The sequence below is a fragment of the Notothenia coriiceps genome, unplaced genomic scaffold (genome assembly GCF_000735185.1).
Source record: "Notothenia coriiceps isolate Sejong01 unplaced genomic scaffold, NC01 NC01_scaffold00018999, whole genome shotgun sequence".
NCBI classification, from domain to species: Eukaryota; Metazoa; Chordata; class Actinopteri; order Perciformes; family Nototheniidae; genus Notothenia; species Notothenia coriiceps.
Genome location: NW_011351700.1, coordinates 2,010,165 through 2,019,770, shown reverse-complemented (window position 1 = coordinate 2,019,770; position 9,606 = coordinate 2,010,165).

Sequence of the window (9,606 nt, the reverse complement as noted above, 5' to 3'; positions counted from 1 at the left end):
ATTTCCCTGTGTTTTATTTTTATATTTGCTGTTGTAATTTATGGTCTTCTGTTTGCGATTGTAGTAATGTGTTATTTATTATTTGCATGTACAGCACTTTGGCTCGACCAAAAATCGTTTTTGAAATGTGCTATATAAATAAAACCTGATTTGATTTGATTAATTGAGGCATCATCAGTTCCTTTTGTACACCTATTCCCTGGGCCAAAGTGAGATAATGGAGGCCAGACTGTCCCTCTCTGATGCTGGCAAACAATATAGTATTTTGCCACCCACAGATGTAGCCTGAACGTCAGAGTGAAAGGGAGAAGAATCATATCGATTTTTTCTTTAACATGCATCTAAATGTGTGGCCTTGCAGTTATGTAGCAGATCAACCTTTTAGGCATGTCCTTTTTTCTCTTGCCTGAGTTCTTTTCATTCTTACACCAAGCCTGACCTGGTAATATTTCATCAACTAAAGAATTGTACAGTAATATTCATTTCTGGCGCAGCATCTGTCTCGGAGGACATATGTATTTTCTCATGGGGCCACTGCTCTCAACACCTTCCTTGTCCATTGTCTGACAGGAGGCATTTTTCACCGGTGCATCACTACTGGCCACCTCCCTTTCAGGAGCTGAAATTATTTCTCAGTCTTGCTCTGATCATAACCTTACTCTTATCTTATACACAGAGGGGACCATTTCTCTAGGGAGATATTAACCCTCCCTGTGGCCTGGGGAGACATTTTTCAACGTGGAGCTGACATTAACTGTTGTTGCAGGGGCTGATTGTCTGAGCCGGGGGCCATACTTTATGGAGCCTCTCGTTTCCACCAACATTGATCTGCCACAGCTTTATGCTGTGCGCACAGACGGGTAAAAACAGGCCTGTGTGTGTGTGTGTGTGTGTGTGTGTGTGTGTGTGTGTGTGTGTGTGTGTGTGTGTGTGTGTGTGTGTGTGTGTGTGTGCTTGGGTGTTCACATCAAAGAGGAGAAATAGTGTTCACAAAGGAGAGATGAATACAGACCCCTTAACACAAGAATACCAATGAAAATGTAGTGAGAGAACATTGGCCTTGTTGCAGATTAGACACCAGTAAAAAGTAATGTGAAGCAGTAAGTTGCTTCCATAAAAAAACAATAAAGCTATCCAGCATGTGAAAATGGGACTAGAATGTAAGCAATGAGACTAATCATTGATATCGGTTAAAGGAGATGCCAATAGAATGAAAAGAAAATAAGAGAGAAAACATTTGCATTGTGGGAAGAGAGGTTTTACCTGGGACACTTTGCGCACAACCTCCCCGCTGACCACCAGCCCCTGAACAAAGGACCGTGTTGCCACAAATGTGCGTGTGACCATCGTCTTCATCATGCGGGGGGTTTCTCCGAAGGGCCGTAATGTCTCTATCTGCTTGGACACACACTCCAGGTAGTCCTCACCTGCAATCAGCATACACATTTTTTAAGATCTTTATCTAAGTTGAGAACACATCGAAATATTATGCGTTTATAGAATATAAAGCAATGTCAAATCTTTAATAGATTATTAATTAGGATGATATCCTTGACAGTGTCAAAGCCACTTCATAGTTTCTGTGGTTTATCGTATATACATACTTTGTATCACTACTCTTCTTTCTGAAAATGAATGTGAATTAATCCATGCATTTGCTCTTGTGTTTAGTGTTCTACGAAAAATCTGGACGTACTTATGAAATATTGCTTGTTCGCCTGGTAGAAGAGCTTCTCCAGCAGCCGGGCCCAGAATTCATTGAGCACCTCTTCAAGGTTGACGTTGGAGCCTCGGTAGTAGTTTCTCAAATCCGTGTACAGTTCAGAGAAGATCTGGGCATTCTGGTAGTATAATAAGCCAAAGGTTTGATGGAAATTCTCCTGTAGACTAATCGCAGAGCGGTTCAGCAACTCCAGGAAGTAACCTAAAAACAAATAAGGAAAGGTAATGTTTTTAAACACATAATATCTCATATTTACGGTGTTAGCAATCACACTCTAGTGTACTATTTGGTTCTGTGGTGTTGTTTCGCCTCCACATCCTCACGACATCTTTCTCACCCACTATACATCTAGTGTGTACTGATCAATATAAAGTAAGTTGCTTCTTCTATAAGAAGATGTGTTAGCCTCTCAAATCCATTAAGCTGTCTGTACTACTCCCAGATACAGTAACTACTATACAAAGAAATAAATGATTTGACTTTCACTGCTTTATAACAACACTTGCCCACTTGTATAGCTGAAGAATGTGAGAGTTTACCTAAAGGGAATGTCAGAGAATTGACCCTGCTTAAAGGTGCGATGTATACATGCTGAAGATTTACAGATAAAGGAGAGTCACTACACTATACTATACAATGTTGCATAAAAGGTTTCATACAAACCATCTACACTTGAGGGGGAGACAAGAAGTGACATAGGCCTCTACATGCAATGCAATCAGATACAATTCTTCAAATAATTACAGCCTCAAAAACAGAACACTTTAGAAACCCTAAGGTTAAACCGTCAAATTAAATTTAGCATTAGAATGAGCAGGTGTTGCTAAAACCAATGACTCACTGCAATGCATATCGAGTCTTCCGTGGCCAGTGGCATACACATTTGTACAACCGTCTTGTGTGTAAACAATGTTTATAAATGAGGCCCCTGCTCTGCCAAGTGTACGGCAGCAGAAGGTTCAGCACAACAACATTGTTCCCGAACCATCCATCCATTCAAGGCCAACATTTGCTTTGCATCCCCACACACACACAATGGGTTCAAACCTGATGCAAAAGTGTGTGTGTGTTTATCTGTTTCTGTGTGTATACATGTGAGTTTGTGCGGCATGAGGATGGGAAGCTGTAGTCTGCGGCTGGGTTTATTTTGTAGATGTCTGATCTTTGCCTGCCACTAGGGAGGAGATGAGGAAAGGGGAGATCTGTGGCCTCGACAGGGGACACACCGCCCGGAGTTAGCTTATTCCTCTAACGAAGCTGTTTTAATAAACATCATAACCGGCCAAACATACACAGACACTTCAGCATAAACAAAATAAAAACACACGCTTCTCCTTACAATTTCCCTGACGACAACATATGGAACAACCTAGCCAAAATATACAGAAGCAAAACTCCGACACTCCCACATGTGAAGGGCCTGAAGACAATCACAGCACTTGGAGTTAGATAACATTTTAATATGATAAGCTCATCCTGACCCATCTGCGTGGCATTATCTAAGCACTGGCCTTGGATACTGTATCTCTGTTCTGTTTTCCCACTCATTAAGGAAGACCAGTCGGCCTGTTTGACTGTGCTTTCTTTTCAGACTCTGAGCTAAAAGGTCCACTCTCTTTAGAGCTCTTCATTTGGAAACATGTATTCTGTTCTGAATGTTAACAGAAATGTTCTCCAATGATTTATTTGTAATTCCACTAGAATATAACCGCTACATACATCATTTCATACTCTTGGTTCAGCATCATTTGATGTCCAACCTACGCTTAGTGAGTGATTCCAAAGAATGTACCCAAGTCATTTTGGAAACATCAAGGGACACTCAAGCCAAATCCAACTATGTTTTGGTTTGGAAAGCTCCACACTCTCTTGTTCCATGCCATGACCAGCTGCCCTTTCACATTTGCCTTAGTTGGGGTTATGCCCAGAATAATGTCAGTGTACATTATTTGTAAACGGGAGTTAAAGTAATGCTGTCAGTTACATTCTTTTTGATGCACACAACTTACAATGAACTCTGGGCATACAGTACATGTGTGCTCCTAAAGGTTGCAAAAAGGTTATAGAAGACTGATATCTCTAAGAACCTAATGTATGTCATTTTAATTTTGGCTTTGGATTTTGGGCTTTTGCTGTATTGCGATGAAAACCGGAACCTGCTCTTCATTGGTGTAATAGACGATAAGCAAATAACATTTTCAGTTTTCACATTTAAATGTGTATGTTATTGTTACTGTACGTGGCCATTTTATTGTATTGTACAAAACAAATATAATTGGATGACAAAAAAGTTGGGGTACCAGGTTAACATTTTGTGATATATTATTTATAAATAAATAAGGGGAAAGAATAACAAGTCTATTTTTAAAAGGCAACAAAAGGCTGATGTAAATCTTTTCAATAAGATAGAAAACTTTCTAGCAAGCTCCTCACTACAGCTCTAAACCTTAGTGAGCAGGGCGACAGACAATTTAATGAATAGTGTGACGCGTACATCTTTGTGTGAGACATAAATAATTTTTTAGATCATCCTGCTTGGAGAGATAATTGCTTCTGACAGGCAGCAGTAGTATGCACCGTGTTGGTTTAGTAGCAAGACTTCCTAGCTGGATGGCACATCATCCCCTTGCTCCCTGACCTCCTGTCACTCAAACTATCTGGACACACAGCTCTGGATCAGCCTCAAAGTACCAGGAGAGCTGCGTCTGCACACAAGGACACGTGTCTGTGCATGCCAACACACAAAAACATACTTAAAGGAGTCAGCACAAAAGCACATGCACACACATTTACACAGAGAACTTTAAAGTGACAGCGCAGCACATCCATGTGTACACACAGACAGACAAGGATCACAAACACACACTACACAGGGTACACAGTGGCAGGCAGACAGACGGGAGCTGCTGTGACAGGTACAGCTTTGCTTTTAATCCCCATTAGAATTCATTCCTGCTGTGTACCGTCAGCCATACAGTAAAAAATGGCCTTAAGTCTGGCTAAGCGAAATGGGTTTCAGTGGAAATAGTTTTCAGGTGATGGGGGTGAAGTTATTTTCTCCATTAAATAAATTATCCTCATTTCTGTTTGCAGCCTTTATGTAGTTGGGGCATGTTGTTTAAGTGCCCTGGGATCAACACATGTGGAGGGCAGAACTTGCTAAATGGTATCATGCTGTCCGGTTCTCCTCTGCCCTTCAGCGTAAGTGAATAATGATCATCATTAGTATGACACCAAGCCCCCCGTGCATGTGTGTGGGCATGTGCCTTTGTGTGTGGAGATGACCTTTCTCATTCTTCATCTGTTTGCGTCTCCTACATACAAGCTCACCACCTCCCTCAGCCCCCCCCCCTTCCTTTTACTCTCTCCCTCAATCTTCTATCATGCCATAAAGCCTAACCTCCACCTTCAATCCCCCAGCGTCTGTTCTCCAGGGAAGGAGTGATGTGAGAGGGCGGCTAATTGCTTATATCCCAGCACATTGGGTGTGGAGGGGACAAGACCGCACAAGCAATAGTTGAGACACTTTCTCCCAGTTTCTGTGTAGGAACACTTTATTTCTCCTTGATATATGGATTTGAAATATCAACTTAACCTTCAGCGAGTGATATCAGTTAGTGATGAGGACTAATAATTGCTACTTTCCTAGCTACTGTATCTTGCCTTGTAATTTGTATCATTAAGAAATACATAAGGAGGTTACTTAATTGTAGGCCTTGGCTATAATTCAAAATTGTATGTTTATTAGGTTTATTATTTTAAACTTCACTTTGATTGTTTCCTAAGTTATTTTGCACAGGATTTGCAATAATGTCTTTATTAGCACTACTGGAGAGTATCCTTTTTAGATATCATTATAATACTTAAACCCGTTAGCTTAGCTGTATTGCAAAGATGTCACAGTGACTGAACACTCTTAAATTAACAGCAAACGTTTTTGGTTCATGGGACAGTAGATAAGGCGAATCTCACTCCATTCTCTCCCTCCATCACATTCTGCCTTTTTTTCTTCTCAGTCTCTAACTCAGACACTCAGAGACACACACACACACACACACACACACACACACACACACACACACTCACACTCACACACTCAGAGACACACACACACACACACACACACACACACTCACACTCACACACACACACACACACACACATTAAGCTAAGTCAAGCATGTGCGTCTTAATGACTTTCTTCCTGCGGTGAGACAGGAGTTAATGATTTCATTTGTAATCACGTTGAGCTTCACATGCCGGCCACCTTGACATGTCAGAGCCTTTTTTTAAACTCTATTCCTACATTTACACATCCAACTGTTTCCAAAGCTGGTCTGAAGTAGTTTTTCTTCTTCTACAGCCTCTTGGTCTTATCTAAATCCATGAAGTGCTTAACACCAGACAAGCAGCCTCTACCTCCACGTGCCCTCTCTCTCTCTGGTTTCTCTCTTACATCAGTCCTCCCCCTCCTCATTCTGTCTGCCGTGTCAAGTTGTGGTATTGACAAGAGATTCAGTGTAACACCGAGGAACCATTGATGTTCCTCCAACTGCCAATCACTCTCACTGAGGGCTTGGACTGATCCCAAGTTACTTTCTCACACAGAGGTATTAACTGACCGAGGCTTGTGCTACTCACTCAAGGATCATTCAGATTCAGGGTTCTCATACAGAGGCTTAACACGTCTCGAAACATTTGCCACTGCCTAATAAATGTAGAACTCACAGCAGCTTGATTGAATGATCTAATCAAAAACCGGTTGGTGATAAAGTAATCACAGCCTGACAAGAATCACTGAATCTTTAACGACTTGTCTTTTCTCACCTAACTCTCCAGTGAAAACTCATTTTGGTTTCAGTTTCCTACAATTGGCAGTTAACTGTCTTGCGAGTGCAGGGAATGTTTTATAGCACAAGGGACAATGCTGAATTTGTCCATTTGTTGTAACGAATCCAAATTCTTGGAAAAGCTATTTTCTTTCTAATCACTAGTTTGTTTTATAGAATAATTATACTAGACACACATTTAAATGGAATAAAGTAAAGTAGATACTCACTGATGTTGATGCATAAGTATAATGTAGATTAATATAAATGCTCACATACTGTACAGTAACTGGCCATAAATAAATAAACTGACTGAGAAACATGACAGATTAACTGTGAGCCAAATACTGACATAGGAGATTGAAAAGAAAAGGGAGTATAACAGGGAAACAGAGCCGCAAAAGCAGCCATTGTATATCTCTTTCATATTTGACAGCCCTAATTCTATTTGTCCATTTGGCAAGAGCTGAATGATAATATTAGCCGGATGGTTCTTTGGCAGGGAGGAAAGAGGCAGACAGACACAGAGAAGATGAAGCATATGCCAAGAGGAGAGGAGAGGAGGAGAAGATCAGGTGCTATTGGTGCATTCAAAAATAAAACTCAGAAAGCATACAGTTCCTCTGCCAAGGCTCAGGCTGTACACTGCTCTAAATGTGTTATTCTAATGATGTAAAAACTAAGCTGCATCTGGGTCTGATCTGTGTTGAAAAACAAAAACATGTTGATTTGCTGATGGCTGCCATGAGTTTTGGGCAATATCCAAATCCTTCCTGGGAATATTAGGCGTTTGCACAAGAAGGAATTGTGCAACATTAATGTGACTCACGACATGAGTTCCAGCCGTTTGACTTTGTCATGTCGCTACCTGTAAGATGAATGTCAGCATATTTATCAGGTTCACTCACAAATATACGCTCGGTTGGAAGTACATTAGGCATTAAAGAGGCATTTGACAGTGCGTGACATTTCCCAGCAGTAACAAGGCAACAATAACAATGGCAGAAAATACAGCTAGACTTGTCTTCAAGCATGAACATCTACTTTCATAGTAAGCCTCCTGGTTAAGAAATTACAATCAAAAATCTATAGTGTTTGGTTATTGGCAATAAGACTGATGCATAAAACGCAATGCAAATTAACCTTTCAGTGAGCCAAACTATTTCCCTCCTTAATTTGACAAAAATATTTGTATAAAGCAAAGCACTGAGATGGACTGTTAGGTAGCAAACAGCCAAGCAAACAGATAAACAAGCCCAGAAACATTTCCTCTAGGTTTGAGTTTATCTTTAAGAAAAAACGGTCAGAGTGAGAAACGGAGAGCTGTAATATTTCAGGCACAGCAAGACTAGCCTCTACTCCTTATGCATTTTCATCAGATTGGTTTTACTTTCCCTTTCCAGAACAGACCCCCAACCACAAGTAGGATCCTCTGCTTTTCATTCTTAGTTCCTTACTTGTGCGAGGGGCAATGAAAGAATACAAATAATAGGCACAAACAAAGAATTCTGTCCTGGGCGCATTGCATGCATAAAGGACGAAATGGGAGCCATTAGACTGTTTATGTGTCAGTCTGACTCTCCATCAATAACGACACTTATCACACACAAACTGAGCCCGAGGAGCTCTGCCAGCCCTTAGCCAGCATTTAGATGCTATTAAAATATCCCTTAGATTAAACAAGCTGACATGCCACATAATGCATGTCATTTATCAACAGGCTCTCTGTGGAAGCTTTTATTCCACTTCCTCTCTTTCCCTCTTCTGACTTTCCCTTTATGCACCATTTACCCATGTCTGTTTCTTCTTCTATCCATCTGGTTCTATTTTGCATCGGTTTTCCCATGCTTGTTACCTCCCAAACCCCATGCCATTCCTTACCCTCAATATCATTTGGTTCTGTTTTTCCCTCAAACTCATCTAACTTTCCACTGCTTGCCCCGATACCATCCTCTCAAAGACTGCATTCCTTTTTCTCTCTGTCTTGTTTTCTCTGTCTTTCATTTCATCCTTCTAAGGCGCCATCGCTCCTATTGAGTTATGCGTTTGGCATAATTAGGCCAGTGTACTCCAGGTCCCCGCCGACGTGATTTGCATGCAGATGAATTGAGCCAATCAAGCACCACAATGGGAGCAGATGTCCTTGTCTCTCATGATGTCATCAGAGGTGACCCTGAAAGCAGGAAATTAGAAGGCAGGCGGCTGGAGGTGGTAGTGAATTAAATCTGTGGCTTAATTGAAGGAATATTTCAACAAAGATGTGGAGTGTGCCACCAGTGTCCAATCCAAGTAAGCATTGGTTGCGTGCTTTAGACGTGAAAACAAATCAACACCGTAGCTAAGTGTGGTAAAAGGGTATTTAAATATAGTCATATACTTAAATGTATTACAGTTTTGACCAATAAATGCATGTATTTTCACTTGCCTATGACCCAAGCTGTTCTTATTGGTATTACAGTGTGTTTTTTTAGAGGTCTCAGTGAGCTGCCAGACCATTATCTGAAAAGAAATTCAGCAGGCTGCTGCTAGTTATCGTGTGATGGCAAGACAGACCTGGCCTTATGATCCAAGGTTAGGGCCTGTTTCCTGAAACTGATAGGATGCAATAGAGAGTACTTGATGTCATTCACGTAGATTACTCCCCTCAGTCTATCTCCATGGGAAGAGATGGAATTACTTTACAGTCCAGCTGGGAGATGTTCAGAGCGCTACTTAAATGAATAAATAAGCGTGTCCTGCTTGGTCATCTAGAAATGAGTCTACCCATAAGCAAGTCAGCCAGCCAGTACTCTTCAAATCAGATTAAGCTCTATGACCACTGATCTGCCTTGAACTTTAATTGGCTGGAACATACTGGCCAATAAGCATTTGGCTGCTTATAAACACTGTGTGCTTGTGCAAGAATGTGTGTGTGTGTGTGTGTGTGTGTGTGTGTGTGTGTGTGTGTGCGTGTGCGTGTGCGTGTGCGAGTGCGTGTGCGTGTGTGTGTGCGCGCACGTGCGTGCGTGCGTGTGTGTGCAATCTGTGTAATGATGATTCAAGACAAGCGAGTAAT